Source organism: Lonchura striata, chromosome 4, assembly GCF_050655825.1.
Source record: "Lonchura striata isolate lonStrDom1 chromosome 4, ASM5065582v1, whole genome shotgun sequence".
In the NCBI taxonomy this organism is placed as follows: Eukaryota; Metazoa; Chordata; class Aves; order Passeriformes; family Estrildidae; genus Lonchura; species Lonchura striata.
In genome coordinates, this window is record NC_140706.1 from 37,955,615 (window position 1) to 37,978,984 (window position 23,370).

Genomic DNA, 23,370 nt, shown 5'->3' on the forward strand with positions numbered 1-23,370 from the left:
ATAAAATTATGTTTGCACTGTAGAAAATAACACAGATTAAAAAATTGATCATTTGGGAAAAAGTACTATTAGTGTTTATAAAATAAAAAGAGGTTGCAGGCAGGTCAAGAAAGTGTTAAATAGATAAAGCTGGACAAGGCTCTGTCCTGATGTCTTGCAAATTCAGTATGCAGCATACAGTCAGTCCATTTTTACAGGGCAACACAGTTACCCCCCCAATCTTCATCCTGAACATGGGAGTTCATGTTCTAACAAGGCCTTTACACAGCAGCTATCTTTGGAACCAGGGTGCAGGGGAGGCAGGTGTTGAAATTTTTTTGCTGTAGGGAAGTAGTATGGTAATTTTCCATGAGTTTTGTCACTTGAATAATATAGTCCCTAGGCCCTGTGGACACCTTTATGAAACCTATTTTCTGTCAGTCTGTCCTTGCTGTCCTACTGAGATTGTTTTAACCTGTCAAACTCAGTAGCACACTTAGGCAAAATTCTTTTATTGCATGTATTCCGAATTTGACTCTTGTTCTATGGGGAATGGAGTGCAACTGCCAACAGTCATTTCATTTGTCACCTTTAACAACCATCAGGAAAATGGAACTGTCTGTATATGATGACCTTATTCGCTTATTCACCCTTAAGCTATTCATTGCTAAGTCCACCTAGACTAGAATTGTACTGTTCCTCTAAATGACAGTGACATCTAGTGCAATAACTCAGAATATATTAACTGACTAAATGCATACCATTATTTTATGTGTTAATTTGGCTTTAGACGAGGAATAATCAAAGCCAAAGTGAAATGTCATATTATAAATGCTGTAGAACAGGTCTGGAAAACCTTCAGAGCTGCATGATCCATTTTTATCTGCTAGTATCTTGCTAGATCTTCTAAGTATTCTTGGCAAACATGTAATAGATACAGTAGACACCTACCATGGTACATTGAAAGTGTCTGACAAGTTCATCTCTGCAGTATGGCAAATTCCCTCAAATTTAGGATAACCCTCACCAGAATGCTGGTGGTCAGATTATTATAACCTGAACAATTAGAGACTATCATACTACTTTATATTCTTGATCACCAAGGTATTTTAATTGTCTGTCAGCTATTAAATTCAAAGAATGAAATTTCTGCATTCTGTGAGCAGTCTACAGAGGTTTTTCATTAAATATTTAGTTAAAAAATTTCTTCTGTTCTATGCCAAACCCCAAAGAAGGGAAACGCTAACAATATGGTAGGGAACTTTTTTGACCTGTAATATTTTCTTTAAGACACTTTTTTGTGTCAGGAGTCACTATATTTTGATCCAAGGCATTCCTATGCAACTTTTGTTTCAGCTATGTATATATTAAATAAAAATGAAAATTACTTGAACCACCTGTCTTGAATGGCAAGACTGTCTTGGAGATCTGATTCCCAATAACTCTTACAAATTTCCTATTAAAAGTCCCTGGTCCCTATTAGGAGTCTAGTTTAGTCTGCTGTATCCACAGTCAGTTGGGTAGCAACACATAAATCTTACTGCTTTTTGGGTCTTCAATGATTTTATTGTACTGTAATAACAGCAGGTTTGATAAGTACTTACAATCAAACTAGATAAAGCAGAGACAAAAATGAGCAAAAGAGGCATCATACCAGAAATATCAGCATCTGGGGAGTAGCAGATAGTGTTGACAAGTTTAGTGGGCACATTGAATAAGAGAAATTAAATAAGAGGAAGAGGTAACAGAAGGCATAACAGAAGCAATGAAGCTCTGAAAAAATAAAGCTGAAGTGAGAAAGAAAGTGCCAGGCTGCAGATGTGATCATCTCCATGGAGAAATTTCTGACTATATGAATGTCCAGGATTTTAATGGTTTTTGTTTGGTTTCCCCATAAAGCCTGCTTCCAAAATTACTTGTTTGGGCAAGAGAAAAACACTTAAGCATTACAACAGCAATAGGAAAGTAAGAGAAAATTAAGTACCTGAGATCTACAGTTTTGCAGAGACTAGTTGAATGAAGACTCTTTCAAAGGTTTTGCCTCAGTGCACTGCAACAAAAGGCCTGTTTTTCATAGGATTGCAAAACTTGCACAGTTCTTTCTCTTCTTAGAATTTCGCCTGTGATCTAAATCTGGATTTAACTAGACAAATACATCAGCTGCATCTTTCCATTCTTATCTACCCAGGAACACCTCTGCTAAATTGCTTCCATGTCCTTTGTGATGGTCTTTTATCATCACATTGTTTGTTTCATGATCAATTTCTTTGGATTTTTTTTGTCTCCAAACTGCCTTTGGAAAGAAGAAATTCACCTTTTGTTAAACTCTCTCTCAAAGCAGTAGTAGAGGGAGATTTATGCTTAGTGGATGGTGACATCTGTGTGTCCTAGCAAGGTACAGAATCACAGTGCCTCCCTTTCTGTTTTTCAAACAGCTTTTAGAAGTCCAGTTCCATATTTCTGCCAGCATGGCAAAGAGTGGGCAGCAGATGGTGTCTCAGGGGAATTCACATAAATATATGATGTCAAAGGTTTTGTTCAGAGTTGAACACTTTCTACAGAAGAGACTGACATCACTGAGCAATCATCATTGACAAGGCAACCTGACGAGCTGGTACTTCTAGGACATCTCAACTCTTCAGCTGGACATCTTGTCTAACCTTCACTCCTAAGTCATTGTAACCAAACAAAATTAGACCTGAGAATAGAAAGAGGCCAGCCTGGGAAATGAGAAACAAGAGAGAAAATCAGCTTGTATTCTGATGACATGTGTGCAGCATAAGTGACAATTACAGAGAAGGATTTGTTGAAATCTTTTGCTAGTAGAGTGTCTGAGAGATAGGGTAGCTTGACATCTGAGGTGGTGATGAGGAGCAAAAGTACACTTTGTTTTTAAGAATAGGTCTAACTATAACTGCGAACAGTGAATTGCCTAGGGGCTGAAATGTTTAGGCCTACTGTAAACATGAAATCAGTGTTATTTTTACACAGTATGAAAGACACCCATATCAAAAGTGTGCTTGTTCGCACTGGTCATTTCATATCAACTTAGGATAATTATTTGTGTCTTATGAGAATATCCGTGTCTTGAGTGAAATATTTTATTCCAGTGTTGATTGATATTGGCTGAATTAATGACTTCTGAGACCTATCTGTACATAGCCATGTTCAGTCTTATTTTGGGATATGAAAATGAAAATCTAGCTGAGTGTTTCAGCATCTAACTGTCACCCAGTATTTACTCACAAACTCTGTTTAGCTGCCTTTTCTTCATTCTCTTTGCAGCTGATGCCATACAAGAATGGTGATGTTTCAGCTTTTCTAGTGAGGAATGAGCACCTTATGTTTGAGCTCCTACTAGAAGGCTTTAGTCTTGGCAGGAAAACAAGAAGTCTGCACCTTAACTTGATTCATAGTGGGAACTGAAGCTACTTCTTACTTCTTGACTCTTTTTTCCCCCATGATAAAACCTGCTGACACATCATCAAAAGATGGCAGGAAGAATTAAATAAGCAAGCCAAGCAAAAACCAGCAGGAAGAAAACTTGAAACTGCAAAATTAAATAATGTAAAAGACTACTCCATATCAAGGAAGGGTAACTGAATTTGTGAATAGAAGGCAAACGATGCCCAGTTTTAAATTCTGAAATCAGGTATTAAAAAACAGGATACAGGATAAGTCATCAGTCTTAAATTTCTGGCAGGAGAAATATTGTAAGGCATCTTTGGTAGGAGGCTTTTGCCATACAAAAAAGCTAACATCAGTTGATATATTAATTAAATTACTCAACAGAAAAGGAATAGGGAAAAAAAAAAGAGTATTCACTCTTTAGGTGTTTATTCCTTGGAAGAATCTTGGCATTAAGAAAAAGCAACCAACACAGACCATAAAATATTCTTTTCCTTCCAAACTGACAGGTAATACTTGAACAGAAAGGTTACCTTACCAAAAATTCATAAAAATCAGAGAATTACCTCATATTATACACTACTATCTTCTTAAATATAGCTATGTAAAATAAACGAGTGTGTAATTAATCATAGACGACATTGTATGTAGTATGAGCAATTTCAATAGATACAACATTATAATCAACTTAGAATACAATTTTTTGACCTAAATAAGTAGAAAGACTGCAGTATGAGGTTTTATGTACAACATATATGTGCTAGAAAATAATTACTATTATTTTAGATATCAGTAGTACTTTTTATTGGTATTTTCCTCCATGCTATACAATTTTTTGTGGTACTTTCAGCAGTTGTTTGAAATGAAATATTCTTGTAAGAAAAAGGTTTCCTATACAAATATCACATGATCAATATTTACTCAAGAATAAGTTCACAAATTATTTTTGCTATATTTACCTTTGTGCACCTATGTTGCATGTAGTCATTATTAAAAGAGCTCAGTATTTGAAAAGAATTTCCAGGCAGTAGGATTTGTGCTTCTATGTTTCCGTTACACTGCTTGTTATTGCTGAAGTGATAGGGAGGATTAACTGAACAGTTTGTACAAAAAAATCCAACTCCATAGAAGCACCATTAAGATCTTTGGGGAGGTCAAGTACTACTTTCAGGAACACTGAATCCCTAAGGAAAGGAGGGCTAATAAAACTAAGGGAAATAAGCAGTACAGACTATGATCACATCTTGCATGGGCATCCAAGTTGCAATTACATGTAATGAAACAGATAGATAGTAAAATCATAAAGGAATATATTGGCTTTTTTCTTCTCTCCATATTTTTAGTACTTGGAGTTCTGGGCGTAATGTTTCTATAAGCATTTCCAGATTTTTAACTGTCTGAAGAGAGTTTTTAAGATACTTTAAATTGAACTAGCTTAGATGAACTACATAAATATCCTCATATTTTAGCTTCTGTGAGAAAGATGAGTGTGATCATTCCATCTTTGACTCTTTTGCTAGTGTGCATACCTATTGTGCATATGCAGTCACATTTTAGTTTGGAAAACAGTCTGCATTACATCATGTTTTCAAATCATTTCACATGTGTGAAAGTATAGGAGCAAAGGAAAAATAGTGGAGGGTTGAGCAATTATGCAACTAAATTAACTATACTATTTACTTACCATGTTGATTTCTCATCTCACAAGGCTGAATCACTCCCAGGTGTGGAGCTAGCTACAGGTATGGTTTGGGTCTGAACTTCTCGGAGCAGATCTTCTTTCCTCCGGGTTAAATGAGGGAGCAGTTCAATGCTGTTCTGTTTAATAATTGGTAAATCAATGGAGGCTTCAGTCAGTAACATGAACCTATGGAGCTCAAATGAACAGACAAAAGGATATGGCATGGAACTAAATTTTTGAGATGGAGTGCTGGTTTTCGCTGGGGTAAAGTTAATTTTCTTCCCAGTGGCTGGTATGGGGCTGTGTTTTGGATTTGTGCTGAACAGAGTTGATGACATAGAGATGTTCCTGTTATTGCTGAGCAGGGGTTGCACAGAGCCAAGGCCATTTCTGCTTTTTTACAGCCTCACTGGAGAGGAGACTGGGGGTGCAATGTGAGGCTGGGAGGAGACACAGCCAGGACAGGTGACTCCAACTGACTAAAGAGATATTCCAGACCAAATGGCATCATGCTCAGTGTATAAAGTGAAGGGAAGGAGGAAGGGGGAAATATTCTGAATGATGGTGCTTGTCTTCCCAAATCACTGACAAACATGATGGGGCCCTGCTCTCCTGGGGATGGCTGAACACCTGCCTGCCATGGGAAGCAGTGAATTCATTCCTTGTTTTGCTTTGCTTGTGTGTGCAGCTTTTGCTTTCCCTATTAAACTGTCTTAATGTCAACCCATGAGTTTTCTACCTGTTATATTTGGTTAAACTACTACAGATGGTAGAGAAATGGAAAAGAGCTCTGAAGAGTTAGCAGTGGGTAGAGCTGTGTATATGTAAGTGTGCCCTGGAGAAGCTGAAGCTGGAAGCTGGGTTCTGGCTAGTGGCAAGAGTGCAGTTCCCAGGAGCTCCTGGGGGCACCAGCTTTGGGTGTGGCCCAGACAACCAATGTTCGACAAATTAAATGGCTGAAGTGGGGTCAGTGTGATTTTTGAGAAACTGCCAATATTTAAAGGAGTAAATTTTTTTTTTATCTATTCTCCTTGTGTTTTTAGAGATAGAATGCTCACCAAGGTGAGGCAAAAGCAATGATTTAATTTGAGTAATGAATTTGGTTTTGTTATCTTTGTGTTACTTGAAATCTTTGGAAAAACAAGCTGATTATCTTATCACATATGACCTTTCTGATAGCTATAATAGACTTAATAGCTGGTGATGGACCAAATTATGAAAAACTTAATGTTTTTTGTCCTTTGCTCTACTTAATGGACTCCTCATCTTGAGCTGCAAGATATACAAAACTAAGTAAAACAGGCACACTAGGCAAATGAATATGATTAAGATAGTAATTAAACATGCAGCTAATTGCTTTTTATATGCTGTAAAAAGTTTTATTAAAGGAATTGTGACTATATTTCTTTTAGCAAATACAGTTTTGTTTGGTTTTAATAATATCTAGACTGGCAGTGACAGATTCCTTAGTGACTTTTGCTAAAAATATCTAAATGGGTGTAAATGTTATTATATGATTAAAAGATAAATTTGGCTTCCTGAGCATAATAATTTTTCTTGTGAAGAGGACTTCTGTTGCTCTATAATATTTTTATGCCTGGAGTACTTGAGGAAAGCAATCTGAAGAGAATGCCTGGAATAGGAATACCAGCTGTGAAATGGAGTAAGTGCTGGAAGTAACTTCCTTCTATAAACTCATACACTTTAGAATAAATAGAAGAAAAATCAGAGTGCCTTTAGCAGATTAATTAGTTATTTTTTGTTATGCTATTATCATGCTCCTAGGAAAAATCCAGATCTCTTGGTTCTGGATCTTCTGGTTAATGTCAGTGTTCGTTGGCTTACCGCTTCCAGTATTTATGTTTTTAAAATAATTTTTTCTTTTTACAGCTTAATAGTCTTTACTGTATTTGGGGCCACATAAGAAATAATGGTAAAAAGGAAATGCACTGATAATTATTGAATTAAAGTAACTATGGAAACATCAATCTGAGGTCTGAAAACACCATTTGAAATGGTTTAAGACAGTGGTATAGATTACCCATCACAAACAATCTTTCTTGCTGAACAGAAATATCTTGTGCTGTGAAGCAACATACTATATATGGAAGTGTATAAAACAAGTGAACCAGAAACTAACAACTAACAAAAAACCTCAACTCAGAGGAAAAAACCTCATAAAGGAGGCTCAGCTTCTTAAAGGTAGCACAGATGAAAAGAAATAAGAATGCTCATCCTTCAAACCAAATTCCTTGAGGCTTTATTTTATTGGAAAATTAAAATATACTTGTTTGAATGCAGTTTAAGCCGTGGATTCTTTTTATTCTGTACTTTCAAGTTTGTTTGGTTCTTGAAAATGCTGTCTGCATTCCTTCTGTATTTTGTATACCTCTTAAAATATATTAAAAATATGCTGCTGTTTAGAATCATATTAAAAGGTGACAAAATACTTAAACATTTTTTAAAGTAAATAAATTAGTTTTTCCAGAACTTAAGTTGTTCACTGATTTCTGATTTCTTAAAATTTGTCAGATTGAATTTACTTGTTCAATAGTTACCATTTCACTTTGCTTGCTTCAAAATGTGATCTACAAGTTCTTTAAAAAATAGATTGAAAAGTCATCTAGTTTAATTACAAAGTAATTTAATCAGATGCATCTATATTTCCAAAACCTTGTAGACCCATGCAAGGCAGTGATGACAGATCTACTTGGGGTTTTTATTCCAGCTCTTTCCAGGGCAGAATGGCTATTAGAAACAAAAATTCCTTTTAGGCTAGGGGCTTATGGACCTATTTTAGTTGTCTAATATCAAAATAGACTTCAAAACTCAGAGGTGTAATAGATAAGTTATGAGGCTGTGATGAACTCTCAGCCAACGCAGATACTTTTCAAGCTGGACTTGAATTTATTTAATACTCTGGGTATGTCCATTTGACATCTATTCTTAAGTTATTGTATGTTTCTGTACTGCAAAATTCTAACCAACTTCTTTGCTTCTTTAGAACAACGTTATTATATATACTGGAAATGTTGGGAATATTTTTTAGTAATTTCTAAAACAAATGTTGTTACCAATGAATACTACTTTAAATAGATCATCTGTCCTGGATCCTTGTCTGTTGCAGTAAAGTGGTACAGTACTCAGGGATGACAAAAGTAGCTGAACCCAAAACTTACAGGGGTATGTATTTTAAAAATGAATGTGTGAATGAAAATAAAGCCAACAAAATCCTAACCCCCAGAAAAACTCCAAAGAGGAGTTGGTATGTGTATATAAGGATAGTTTTGAAAACACTTTTGTACTCCAAAATCAGAAAACTGAGTCAGACCCACCAGGTTACTTGCTGCCTATGGCAGTAAAGTCTAGTTTGAGTCAGTTCAGCTACAGAGTTTAGCAAGCCTGTGTGGAAGAGCTGAATCTCCTCAGTGGTGTGCAGTAGGCATAACTGTACAATCCAGCCTTTAAAAGCTTGTTGGTTTTTTTTAAAGTGGGCCCTTTTCTTCTGTGAGCCACATGCTCAGATATGCAGCCTGATTTGAGCAGCTACTCCTGAATCTCCTGCGATTCAAGTATCTTTTTTTCCCCCCTCATGGCTTAAACTAGAGTTGTAGTTCCTTTTCCAGTCTCTGATTGAAGACTTCTTCTAGGAGTTGCCATGAAGGGGAAAACAGTAGCTGACCTGCAGGTCAGTACAATGCGTTTATCTGCCATGAGCGTTGCTCCATTTGCTGGCTCTCGCTTCACAGCAATGTGGTACTTCCCTGGCAATTCAGCTTATGCTTATGCTTTACAACTTCCATACTTGCAGGTTCTAAAGTCACTGCTTGACAAGGTGGTCTTTAGGTGAGGCTGAGCTCTGGAAACAGTCTACATCAGTATGGAGATAGGAAAGCTGCTTATTATTCATAATATTTGTTTTAGTATAAATGAAATTTCCTGTAAGTTTCCTCTGTGAAATTGTGCACAAATTTAGATCTGTGAGGATTTGGTTCTAGCACATTATATTTTAGGTGAGAAAAGAAATACTCTACTATTCAGTCAGCTGGGAAAAGAAGAGAATTGGAGTTTGATTCACTTGAATGGTGGTGTATTTATGCAGACATCGGCTATTCACTATATTCTGCTATAATTTTTAGAAAAAATCTTCTATAATTTATAAATTAGTAATGTTTTATAACTTATATTTACATGACACTGTTTCTTTGTATGTAGCAGAAGCATTACTAATGCATGGAGACCAGTGCAAAAACTTCATTTGCCTCTGTAGCCAGACGCTATTTTTCTTTGTAGGCAGAGGATGCAAACACTCAATTTAAAGAAGCAGCAGTGATGTGCATGCTGCAGTCAACACAAAAATCCCTTCTAACTGTGCAAGACAGACACTGCTATTTATGTGATGCAGAAAGGTTTTACTTCTCTTTTTAAAATAAATGTAGTTGCTATAGAGATATCTGAAACTCATCACTGTCTCTAGCTACATTCTGTGACCTATTATTCCTGAGGAATAGTCCCCAAAGCATCATAGCAATTGGTTACAATTTTCCTCTTCCTAAAAATTGCCCATTCCCTCTGCATGAATTGCTCAAATAAAGGGGTTGTCGGCAGATGATCTAGGCATAGTTGTAGGAAGTTATTTTGCCACTGGCAAAACTGTTGCAGTATGAAGAGAAACTATATATCTGAGAAGATATTTTCTGCCTTTGTTCTGATTCTTTGGCAGCCAGGAGACTCTATCCACTGGTGCAACTTCTGATCTCTAAATGTTCAACTTGTCAGTGCCCTGCTCTGCAGTGGCATGAGGAAAGGCACAGTGCTTGTTCCAAAGTGTGAGGAGGGATCCAGTTCCCAGGTATGGTATTCTCATTTATTGTTGTAAAAGCATATTAGCATACACAAAATAATCCTTAATTAAGAAAATGCTGGCAAATGTGTTGCTGGTTATTAAATGAAAAAAAACCAGTACATCAGCTGGTCATGGATAAAAGAGCTTACAGAAGTTGATCTCGTACACTACATATGCATGTGTTTATAAAAGTTTGATTAGTGGCATGTTAAAACTACTGTACAATAGAAAATACTGGGTATTGAAGAGAATAATGGGAGGTATTTGGATGGAAAATTGTCTGATATACAATTGCTGGAATTAATTTGCTTTTCAAGTTCTTGCAGCTTGAGAAAATTTCATGGCGCTGACTCTCAAATGAGCTTGCATTGCACCTCTGTGATTATTACGGGAGAGTTTATAGCAGGACATAGGACAGCTAGCCATAGATCTACCTCCGCTTCACAGAGAGAAATGAAGCCCTATTAATCTGCTTCTCCTTAAGCTCTGGGTCCTTTTTATACCAGTTCATAACGAGGATTTTTCTATAAAGGCTTCCAGTATGGTACAATGGCACATTTCCTGTCTCTAATCCACCTGAATGGACACCGTGACCACTTTAATTCGTGGTTTGTTTGCACAGAAGAATACCGTTTTCACAAATAAAACAACCAGGACAAGTAAAATTTATTACGTAGTTATAAAAGATATATACAAGGTAAAAAATGTAGGCAAAAATAATGTAGTCAAATGTAGGGAAGAAAACAACACATACCAGTGACAAACTTCTGACAGACCACTGTAGTTTGATAGAAATTAATTTCTATATATTTGTATTTATGTATTTCACTTACCTATCAGTTCTGTTAGCTGCTATTTCATTGCTTATATTATGGCTGTGCTATAATATATGGGTCTTCAATATATAGTGTAATATAGAGTGTAATATAGTGTAATAGTGTACTGTAATATTTTCAGCGTAATATAGTATTGTAATATTTTCAGTGTTTTTAATGTCAATATACTGAATAAAAAAAGTGAACCTAGAGAAATCTATTTTAGTTATTCAATCTACATTTTTCAGTTCTGAGTCTTTGGAATTCCATATCTAATTGTATATGCTGCTAAGCAATCCCACTAATGTTCCTCACACCTTTGTTTTCAAAGTAGGCATCTGTTTTTAAAAAGTTATAAGATTACTTTGTGTTGGCAAATGTGTATGGCTACTTCTGTGACTTCAAGGTTAGTTGGTGGGAGAGGAATCTTCAGTTTCATATCAAATATTTACTTAATGAAACTCCTCTTTCTAGCTCAGCAACCTGCTAGGTAGATGTACTCTAGGCTGAGAACAAAAGGGGCCTCAATTATCAAAACCATTCCTTCAATTCAGAATACTGGTTTGTGACATTATCTTGCATACTGTCTAAATTTTATGTGAGTGCAATGAAACTACTTCAAATAAAAACACCAAACCAAAGATGTCTGAATTTTATACATATGCTTTATCATATGGTTATACTTCAATTTGTCAAAAATCCTTACCCAAGAAACTTACCCAAGAAATGTATGCTGCTCATATACAGTCTGAGCTTGGGTTTGTCACTTGCAAATAGCTGTTTTCTTTTACACACTCAGCATATAATTGTGCTAATTCGGGAGCACATGCAACACAAACACCTGGAAAGTGTTAATTTACAGGCCTGGTTCAGGACAGCTCCAAGTGTTCTAGGGAAGGTGAAAAGGATTAGGTGGAGCTATTGCAATGCAAAGGAGGTGGCAGCAGGAATAATTACCTTTGCTGACTGCCAAGTAGTTATGTTTGCTGAAATACATTAAAGGGGTGGGGAGGAGAGTGGGGTATTGGGTGTATTATTTTTAAGTTATGTTTACCTGAGTGAAGAAAACAGTCCATCATAGTTTTGTGTCAACTTTAGGAGAAAATAGGGGTGGTAGTTCATATTTATTGAAGGTTGTTTTAGGTGCCTGTGATTTAAAGGAGATAAGTGGGTAGGGATTTTAATTTTATTTCACTGTCTGCATCCTGCTGCAGATATTTCTCCCCACTGTATATCCCTCTCATTTTAGGCTTCACCTTGAGCTTTGTAACACCTTACCATGTCTGTAAACTAATAACTCAGATTAAGTCACTAAGAGTTGTTTTTATGTGTCCTATAAATTTGGTAAGTGAATTCATCAGCTAACTACTGATTTAGGAAACCTTCTCCTGTGTCTGCTTTTTGGATTTAGTTGCCTCTCTGTTTGTAAATGTTTGCCATCAAAAAATCACACAAAGCATAAGAAGGCAGGTTATGGTTGGTGGGTTTTGTTCTGAAGTTCTAAGAAAATAAGCCTTGATAAGATGAAATAGAAGGTGTTGTTTTTTATTTTAGAGTGAAAGGATTCATTCAGGAAAAAGTAACCTCTAAACTGAGGGGGAGAAATATTATTTAGAACTGGAGTGTGGCTTGGCACACTGCCGACGATAAGTCGCAGGGTATTGATGCAGCGCGGCAGGAGCAGATTGGAGAATCTGACTGCAATCTCCTTTCATTTACTGTCATGCTGGGTGAATAGGGTAGAACACCAATTGCTTATATGACTAAGGAATATTGAGAAAGTACTGAATGAATTTTACCTGTCTTCCTTAGCAATTTAGCTGCTGGAAATTACTGTAAGCTAGTATCATAAGATCAGTTAGAATGAAGAACTGTTGTTGGAGAACATCTGTGTTTAAATGATGAAGCAGTGCTATCATAAAGATTTCTAAATTCTTGTGCCACATATATTTGTGTGAGTAACCATGAGTAGTAATAAGATAACAGATGTTATTTATTTTTTTTATGAGTTAAGGAAATGGCCTAGATATGGGACTTTTCAATGAAGAGGTGATATAAAAACCAGAGGGTGGTATGCTGCTGGTATATCTGAAAAGCTAGGCAAGTCAGCATACTGCTTTAATGTCTGGAAGAGTTCCATGTTTAATGAGCATTTAAGCTCCTTTCTGCTGTGGGAACAGCATGATGAATACTGACAAGCCTGTGTTGCAGGTTGGCTGACACAGCTGTTCTCAAAATTCAAGGGCTTTCATAGTTGCCCATCCCTGAGTTCTTCACTGTTTTTGAGTAACCCCCTGGCCCCAGACCCAGTATTCTTCCTGACAATGAAAGCAAGTCAAAGACTTGGCAAATTGGTTTCTTGCCACTTCTGGAAGTGAAAAAGTGTAGTGTCATCTTAAAAACTAAAACCTCTCCTGCATTTCAGTGTGCTGTGCATAAATGTCAATCTTTGTTATGTACTGTTCTGTACATACATATTTGGGGAAGAAAGTGATGGAAATTCAGAATGCTGCCATCACTGAATAATTGTGGAGTAAACTTCTTTTACTGAGCAAAACTTTGAACACAAGTGAAAGGAACCAAGTATGTTGCACAACACTGCTCCTTGTCCTTATACTGACAGCAAGTAGGGCTGTTTTAAAGAAGCATAAAAGAGAAATAGCCAGGGTAGCTATCAGATGAACTATGATGGGCTTTTGCTATGCCTGTATATTCTGCTAGGTAGTGAAGGCTCAATCTTCTCAAAGATGGCACATGAGCCATCAGAGAAGAATTTGTTATTTCACAGAGATGAATATAGGGAGAAAAGTATCAAGTACAGTGAAATAGAGAGGCAAAATGCCAATTTTTATTTTAGGGGAGGGTACACCATGTAAGTCTGTGGATGCCTAGGTGTGGGTTTTGTATGTATTTAAGAAAAGTTGCTCAAAATCTCCTCTTCAGCAAGAGATACTTCATTGTGTACCAAACCTGACAACCACTGTGAAGAAAGAGCTCTCAGAGGCATTTGAGATAATTAATTACTTGCAGGAGCCAGTCCTAAGCCCTGGCAGTATGATTCTTCCCTCACTCAAGCCTTCCATAATGTCCTGTGCACCTATTACTTTTAGAGCACAAGCTGAAACGCTCCTGAAGATGACATAATTTGGTGCAGACCAAGTTTTAGAAAGAATTTGTAGCAAAATCTATGATGTAATATTATGCTGTTTTTTTTTTTTACAAACTCTGTCACAGCAAATGAATAGTAAAATGTAGCTCCTAAAAGGTGGATCTGATTTTTAAATAGCAGCTTTGGCAGGTGAGACATCTAAGGGGCATACAAGGTTTACATCTGTAACATTCAAAGTACACTTCTGGAACACTGGGTCACCCTAAAAAACAGTAGGTGGTAGCAAGGTTTGTTGATTGTGGGACAATCAGAGCATGAGAGCTTCCTATGTAAATTGGAACTGCACTTGCTCTGGATAGAAATGATTCTTGAGTGGTTTAGTGTTTTGAATATTAGGTATTTGGGGTTTTTTCCCCTTTTTTCTTCAAGCAGTTGATATGAAAAGCTGCAACTGAAATCAGGGCCCTAAATGTCAAATCCACCTTTTGTATGTAAGTTGCTAGATTTTTATTCAACCATTCATTATAAATCATCCTGGGTGTAGGCTGGAAAGGGCCTTTGGAACCGTCTAGTTGCAATCCCTGATCAACTTGCTTATTTTTACTTTGCAGTGAGAAAGAGTATGTAGCTTTTTGATCTGGTTCAAAATATTTCAGATAAAATGTACTCAGCTTCAGACAGCTTCAGTAAGTAGTGTGACTAATTAATTAACAATACCTCTGTTTCACATTTGCTTTTAACTTTCACTCCCACCAGATGACAAAAAAAATTAGAGGTGTGAGAGATGAATTTCTAGGCTTTGTGCTGGGAACTCTCTTGTTCCCAGTGTTCCAGACTATGTGTATTTGTAGTTTGATCTGGACTAGCTTTCATGTTCACTCATTAGTGATGCCCTTACATGAGAGCAATAACCCTGACAGGAGAAATTCAGTTTGTGAATTGTTCTCAAATCTGAGTCCTACAGAGTTAAACTCATTTTGAGTAGCCCTGTGCTTCTCCTTCAAGTGCTTTGAGGCTTGCTGATTGAAAACACTTATCAAATTGAGCTAAATTAGTGTACTACAAATTTGGTATGCTCAATTTAGCATTACTGTAAAAAATCCATTTGGGATAATAGACTTTGCCCCAGGGATTTAAAAGAGCCACAAGGGAAAAAAAAAAAAGTTTTGTCTTGGATTGCTAATTAAAAATCAGTAGCATTGGGAAATGTTTCATGCTTCTGTCTAATTTTTGACAAATATGAATCACAAAATATCCGGAGCTGGTAGTGACCCACAAGGATCATCAGAATCCCACTCCTGACCCTACACAGGACAGTCTCAAGAGTCACACCATGTACCTGAGAGCCTTGTCCAAACATTCCCTGAACTCTTGCTGTAATCTCTTCTTTGGGGAGCTGCTCCAGTGCCCAGCTGCCCTCTGGATGAAGAACCTAATATCCAGCTTAAACCTGCCCTAAAAGAGCTTCAGGCTATTCCCTTAGGTCCTGTCACTGGTCACCACAGAGGAGAGATCAGTGCCTGTCCTTCTGCCTTCTTCTTATGACAAAATTGTAATTGTAATGAGTTTCCTCCAGGCTTAACAGACCAAGTTATGTCAGATGCTTCTCCTATGGCTTCCCCTCAAGGCCCTTCACCATCTTTGTTGCCCTCCTCTTGACTCTCTCTAACAGCTTAGTATCTTTCTATTGAGGCCCCCAGCAGCCAAGGGGCTGCAGTTCTCTTTCTGCAGTGCTGATATCTAACCTCTTGCATCCTGGGCTGTACATGTGTGACAGAGTCTCTAGATTAGTTAATGCAGAGAGATATTCATGAAGACTGTGGAGGTCTGTTACAGTGACTCTTCTGCAACACTAGCCTTGTAGTGCCTTTGAGTCTTGCCTTTCTTTATAGATGACCTGAGCTGAAAAATCAGATCAGGGCACAAGGCTGTTGGTGTCCAGAAGGACTGTTGGCTTTGCAGATCACTGGTGTTTAGGAAAAGGACTATATTAACAATTTAACAATATAAAGTGCAGCTATAAGACATTGCAATACTAATGCCAGAAGAAAAAGGTAAGTCTTTGCAGTAAGGTGTACAGTCTTGAAATTGCAGTCAAAGCTGGTTTTCATCCACCATTTCTGAAGGCATCTTAGGACACAGAATTTTTTGATTTTGTTTATTTTAGCAAAATTGAGCATATCTAGGCATGCCATTGCTCTTTGTTAATATGCAGAAGGGTTGAATAATAGGAAAAGAGAGAAGCAAGTAGACAAGTAAGACAACTTTGTGTAAGGAGACAATGGAACCAGTCCACAATTTAGGATACAGTCTAGCTGTAAAAGGAAAGTATTTTTGTGCATACCTTGATGGGAGTGGGAGAAAAATAAGTCTCAACTTCTTTCTCCACAAGAGCCCTCATAAATCTAGAGAATTTATTATAATTGACTTTCACAGCACAGAAATTGTGTTCATGATCTAAGAGGCCTCTTCTAGTCTTCATTAGCAGAAACTGTCTTGTAGTTATGATCTACTTGGCTTTACCTTTACAGGAAAATAACATATTACTGTTTAAGAGAATATTTGTAATTCTTGTCTAACAAATGATATGTATTTCCATTTGTGTAAATAAGCCTGCTTCCATCCAGTGTGGGGAACAGGAAAATAATTTTATTATCCTCTGTGCCAGAAAGAGTATTCTGAATTATATGTAGTAATTATACTGTTGATAGCTATAGCATAATTTTTCTGCTATATTAGTGTTTTTGATCACAAAATGTAACTTTTCACTAATTGTCATGGACAAGAAAGCCAAGTAAAATATTGGGGGGAAAAAAAGTATGATGACAAAAATTGGAAAGCCTTCTGCCCCTGCTCAAGCCTCCACCCCCAACAAAAGATTGTGTGTGTCTTCTCCACAGGAAACAATATATTGTGTAATGCAGATGTAAATCCTGTTAATTTTTCACAGACGTTGCACCCTCCCTCCCCTGCAGGGAATATTATTAATTCTGAGTATAGCAGAGATTGGCACCAGTGTAATTATGCAGAAAATCTTCTTGTCATCACTATGAATGCTACTTAAGCTGCTGCTTCTGTTTTCTCCACTACTGGAGACTGCAGTCTACTGAGCTCCTACTGAGCATGCAGGAGCACAGTCTGGAGTTTGTGTACATTTCAGTATAGAAAACTGAAGATTGTTGTTGGAGAGTGGAGTAAAAATTGTTGTGACTCTATGCATTGTTTTCTGGACTGGATCTTTGAGGTTGGATTCTGTATCTGAAATGCTGCAAAATAATTTATTGAGGATTTCAGATGCTTTTTTGAAGAAAGTTTTTTTAGTAAGATGAAGCAGGAAAGTGCTGATATGCCCTTAGGGATGTGGAAAAATATTTAAATTATGTATATGTTAATTTTAGTGTGATACAGAGCATGAAGAAAAATCTTAAACATCACCTTCTAAACAAAGAATACTTCTAAGTATACATCTAAATATATACTTCAAAGAATACATCTAAAGCACTTTAATCAAATATATTCTCAGGTTTATGAAGTATGTTCTGAACTAATCTCTGACCTACACATATATTCCTGGAAACTTGCAAGTTGTGCACTTTTGCCCAGCTCATATTGCATTCAGCCCAATGTAAAGCTAAGCATCCTGGTGACTGAATATTGATTTTTCTGGGAGAGCTGCATTCCCTACACTTCAATTTGGTTTCTATGAAAATTGAACTCCTGGTTGTATGCAAGTGCTCTCAGAAAAAAACCCATTTTTTTTATAAAGAAGAGTAAGTCATAAAGAGCTATTAAAACACAAATAGAATATGTATTTCTGTGGAGAATAGTGATGTGTTTCAGGGTTTTTGGTATAACCAGGTCCCAAACACTGGTTGCTTCTATGTCCTGTCCAACTCCTGCCTCTCTGATGTGCAGGACACAATGGCAACAGTGGTTCTTCAAGTAATGCTGTCTTGCTGCCAAAAATGTGTCAGCACTGCCCAAAAGTAACATTGGTTAGAAATTTTGAGTGTCAAATTAAAGATAAAGGCTTGGCTCTTTCTCAGACTATTCATCTTCACTGATGCCAAAGGCTGCTATTGATTTTAAAATCAACTCAAGGCTCCACATATATTTTTATATGTTTTTTTAATGTGCTAGATAGCCAGCATATAAAAGCTAATGAGGAAAGTATTGCAAAAAAGCAAAATGATCTTTTAGACGTGCAGTGGTTGTAAAGAATACAATTTAAATTGTTGTGATGGCATCTTTTTTGCCTCCATTGTGCTTTCAGGGAGCAATTTCCTTTCCTAGTGAAGAAAAGTCAAAAAGCCTTATTTATACTACTCACATACATATTTTTTTTGGCATCTTGCTTTTAAAACAAAGACTTCAATATGTTTTCTGTAAATTACTCTTTGAAAGGCAAGCTCTGTAATTCTTTAAATACATGAGAATATACTTTATTCAAAGTCTCACACTTCTGTTTCCCTTATGTTCTATAAATGTCATTTTTGGGTATTGCATGCTTTTGGATGTTGTTTTATATCAATCATTGTATCAGTTGTGTTCTTGATGATAAAATCCAAAGCACTGGGCTAGTGAAAGTTGTACTCGTATTACTCAACTCTGTTGTAAATCATTTGAGGGGGAAGTATGTTGATCATAAAATTGGCATTGTAGAAGTCACTGATGGTCATCTACCCAGAATGAATTTCATTCAGAAATTTGGTTCAGGCCTTGAACAGGGTTACAGAGCACACAGGTATCTGCTGTGTGGGGACAGCCATTAGGCTCTCAGGGTCTGGGGTGTCTGCATGCCCTTGCTCTGAAGAAGGGCTGGTGCAGCAGGAGGGGTGCATGCAGCAGCCTTTGCCAAGGCTGGAATTCCTGGGCAGTCAGCCCTGAAGCCTGAGGGGTGGGGCTGTGTGGAGGCTGGGATGACTGGAGAACCCAGTAAACTCCTGGTATGTCCAATATGTTTAGAAGGCTTGGCAGCCCCTAGGGATTTCTCCAAAGAGCTACTCCCCAGGCAGAGTGCCTGACTGGACTGGCTCTTCTTTCCTAGGTGCAGGGCTTTACATTTGCCCTGACTGAACTTCATCCTCCCTTTGTACCCTTCCTCAAGTTTGCCTGGGGTCTTCTAGGTGGCAGCTCTGCCCAGGACCTTGTTTGCTGCCTTTTGGAGAAGAAGTGCAGTATGACCCTTGGTTAGGGTAGAGCTGAATTGGTAAAAATATAATTGTGAATTAAATTTATTCCAGTGTATATTCATTTTTTGTTTTCACAAGCTTTTACTGCAAATACATTTTTGTGTTTTGTCATAGCCATTGTGAAAGGAATTTGGGATTTTGTTTGTGCTGTTTTGGTGTTACTGTTACCTAAGTGACAGCAGTGAGAATCTGGGTGCTGATGCTTAACCTAGCACAGGCTGTTACTGCTGTAGGGAACAGTTCTTGTGGGCAATATGCCACTAGGTAGAAAAGGGATGGCTGCCCTACAGCATGGGCAGGCTAGAGTCCTATGCAAATATTACTTGGATGTTCAGTGGTATTTGATATGCATCTCTTGGGGTGAATGTTTTTAAGATGAAGTAAACAAGAAAGGCTGCTGGACTCCAGCCTTAGTGGTATATTAGCAGGAAATACTAATGAGCCTTGCAATTCTGTTTTCAATATAATGTTTGCTTTTTCTAGTGGGTGCTACCCTACCTACCTCTGCCAATAGGGTGATGTACTCTTTGCAATGATAGCAATAACATTATATTCTGAGGAATAAATCTGTGGAGCTGGCATATTTTATAGAACTGTTTATATTGATAGTGTTAGTATTCAAAATCCTCATGTGGGTCAATCATTAAAGCTCATTTAAAAACCATTGGAGGGTTGCTTATAGCTCAAATACAGTGCAAGGAATTTAAATCTTAATTATGTGCAGAGAGATATATGAAATAGAATTTGTAGTCACAATGCATTTCTTGATTGTGAATCCATAATATATTATTGTGTCTTCAGGGAGTTGAAGAGATGCCATTAATGTAAAAGGTGAAAGTGTTCATTAAATCAGTGGTGCAGCACTAGGCTCTTAATTTGATAAAATGAGACTTAGAATTGGGTAACTGCTGCACTTCTGGCTTTTTTTAAACACTCTTCTGGTTGTGGTAGTGAGTTCAGTGTTTTGACAAAGTGCAAAACTTAATCCTTTAAGGCATATTCCCTGCTTTAAGTGATATATAGCACTCCATAATTAATCCATAGGTAAAGTGTAGATTTTACTATAGTTGATGGCTAAGATTTTCTTGGATCTTCTTAGTGTCCAAGGCTAGATATAAAAAAGACAGTTACTAAAGTTTGATAATATTCCTCTTGTTTTATGATATATGATTGGATTTCTAAAGTTTCTGGTTTGATTCCATCTATTCTATATAGTTGGTATATATGAGCCATACACTTTTTCACATTATTCTTATTTAGGTTTAGCTGAAATTTTAGCAGCCCTCTTAGATGGTGGAAGGTACATTTGGTAGGGTACATGAAGCAGTGTGCAAATTTGTTTCTGCTCAGCTGGTTAGTTTTAAGTCCTGAATAATTGAAATATTTTAAATTTTGAGTTGTTGTTTTTCAAAACATACAAAACACATGTAGTTGAAAATTTTTATTTCCGTGTTAAAGTATTTATTTGAAAGAGCTCAAAGCCTGCCGAAGTTCTTGAGTTTGGTTGAACAGGGGACTTTGGCTGTATAAATGGTATTGTACAAAATGAAAAAAAATGTTTCTCCCTGTGCTATGCTGATCCACACATATTCTTCCTGTTGCTCTGCGCTAAAACGCTGCTAAAGTTTGAATATGTGGAAGGTTATTTGTATCTGCATGCATACCAGTACACTCTCCTCACTATACACATGGAAAATGAAAGTATCAGCATGGAGACCCAGAGCTCAAGTTCTGCCATGTCATTCTGGAAGGATAATAAACATTGGCTTGCTAGCAAGCAGAGTGAGTGCATGGTTTCAGAGCTTTGGAAAGGATCTTTTAAGGAACAGATTGGCCTGGTCTTTGTACCTGGATTCATGCAGTGTGAACTTCAATATATCAGTGGGATGCTGCGTTTGAAACCACATCTGAAATGGGGCACTGGGATCCACTGTGCTCTGTGGAAAAGCTGCTAGGTTCTCCAGGGGCTGCTGTCTCTGGGCACCTGTGTCTGTGACCAGGGCCTAGAAGATGGTGCAGACCTGGCTGCTGGTTAACAGCAATGTGGTGGAGCCTCGGGCTGTAGCACATCAGAACAAAATTAACTGTGCTTGTACACCAGATGTTAATGTAGAAGCACCTGATAGAAGAACTGTGACTGCCTCTCTGGTGCTGATAACACATTGTAAAATAAGTAAATAGAATAACTGTTTTAATGCCATGCTTTGTCATAGGGAGCTGTTCTCTAACTCAGAATAACTTGTTAAGTTTATTTACCTAGATTTTGAGGAAAGCTATAGGACTACTAGGTTATATTAAATAAATCTGTTTGCTCTGATCCAGGAAATATTGTTCTCTGTGTGGTTTGAGTGGGTTATTTTAACAGAGATGAGTTGGAATTGGAATACTTACTAAAAAAAGGCAGCTATCCTAAACAACTAATTATGTAGAAAACTTCAGGCTGAACATTGAGCACTGTAATTAGCTGAAAATTACTAGCTGAATCTGGACAAAATATTTTTCTTTGGCATTTTGCTCCACACCTCTAGCTTGAAAGAGAAATTAAACCTGCAAATGCTGGAGGCACTGTCAAAACAAGATAACCAAAGCAAGAAACAAGATGCTTTTTAATTTCTATCGATTATTCTCAAACTTTTTCAACTTGCCTTCTGTAAAATAACTGCAAGATGCTATATAATTTACTGTGGCTCTTAATTAAACTTCAAGGTACTGAGCAAGGAGGTGAGGTCAACAGATGAAGCTAAGTAACATAAGTAAAAAGCCCAGATTCTGGGAGCAGATAGCACCAAAGTACAAACATGCTTGGAAGTTTTACAGCCCCTTTTCTAGTCTCAAGGACAATTTGAAATAGAGAGCCTTGCAATTGGCTGAATGAGAGCTCCTTTCTAAAGAGACCTATATGATATGATAGACTGTGATATGTGTCTATTTTTCACTCTAGACACAAACATAAGAGGTTATTGGTAGCATAGTCATGGACTATTTATGTTAGTGAAGTATGAACCCAAAAAATGCTAAGTTAGTGTCCCTAAGCAAGTTGTAAATTTAAACTGGCCTGGTACCAGACAACAGCTGACTGTGAATGGAGCCCTCAATGAGCTTGAGTGTCTTCTGGTCAACATGAGTTTAGACATTCTTCTAATTTTGATTCCTAATGGGCACTAGTGGACTCCCAACAGCTCTTCAGATGTGATTGATGAATATGGGTCTGTGCTCAGACAACATGAGAGGGTATTCAAAGTGGGAACATGTCCCACTTTGACATATTCTTATTGACAGGTGTAGAACACTTTTCTCTGTGAGGCTGGTCTGCATGGCATCTAGGAAGAGCCCAGAAGAAAGGAACAGTGAATCTGGCTTCCCCAAGGGCACACCAATAATCTGACCTTAAAACTTGTTCACCATTAGAGAAATCAGTGTGCTTGCAGAGATCTTACATTAATCTTTCAATAAACCTGTCTAGGTACAGAAACTGTAGTCTGGTCTTTTTTCATAGCTGAAAGGGTAGTGCCTGAATGTGATTCTGTGGTTCTATGCCATGATTCTCTATAGCTGAGGATAAAACTTAAAAGCAGTGCAGGATTTTGTGGAGTATAACTTATCTAATGGGATTTTATGTCTTGACTCTTTTATGTACTGTTCCTCAGATGTTATCTTTTAGAGTTTTAGAAAATACCTGTGGAATCACATCAGACTTCTCTCAGTGCTGCCCCATGAATTTCCATTCATATATTTTAGGCTGTCAGTTGTTCCTGATGGATCTGTGCCTGAGGGATGTGGCTTATAGTCAACCCTCCTCTGTTTAGAGATAGTTTTAGATGGACAACTGAATGCTTTGGTTAAAATGCAGGAAACTCTTTCAACAGCATAATGCTTAGCAACTAATGCTTTGCGACACAACACTTGGTTTTTTGGAGGCTTGAATCACACTCAATTAGCAGGTGAGGAAAAGGAACATAAATGCTTCTTTTGATGGTTTTGTAGTAATTTACTGTTTCTTAAAACTGTTTAGTACAAATGATACTGGGATGAAATGCCAGTAGTATCAGTGAGTTGAACAGAAAGGCAATGTGTCTGCTGCCTTTGTAAATAATATTTTCTTTCAGTCATGGGGCCAAGATTTGGACTGAACAAAGTAAGAACTTTTTTATCAATCATTTTAGAAGGCATAGAAAAGACAGAGTAAGAAGTTGTCAAGGACTATTGTGTGTGTAGCAACCTAAAGAAATCCGCATGATCATGAAACATTTTCAGAACTTCCTAAGCAGCTTTTTGGTTTATTTTTCATCAATCTTTGCAACAAAAGTGTGATGACTATATTTATTTTAAAAAAAGTTTTC

At 37.2% G+C, this 23,370-nt stretch overlaps 1 long non-coding RNA gene across 3 annotated transcripts in view; it reads left to right on the forward strand.

Annotated features, from left to right (window-relative positions):
- Nucleotides 1–23,370, forward strand: part of LOC146767596 (uncharacterized) — a 74,480-nt gene that overhangs the window by 25,672 nt on the left and 25,438 nt on the right. For all 3 annotated transcript variants that reach the window (XR_014954790.1, XR_014954791.1, XR_014954792.1), the window contains exon 1: nucleotides 1–9,920. This exon is cut by the window's left edge and continues 25,672 nt beyond it. This is a non-coding gene — a long non-coding RNA (uncharacterized LOC146767596). The remainder of the gene's footprint in view (nucleotides 9,921–23,370) is intronic.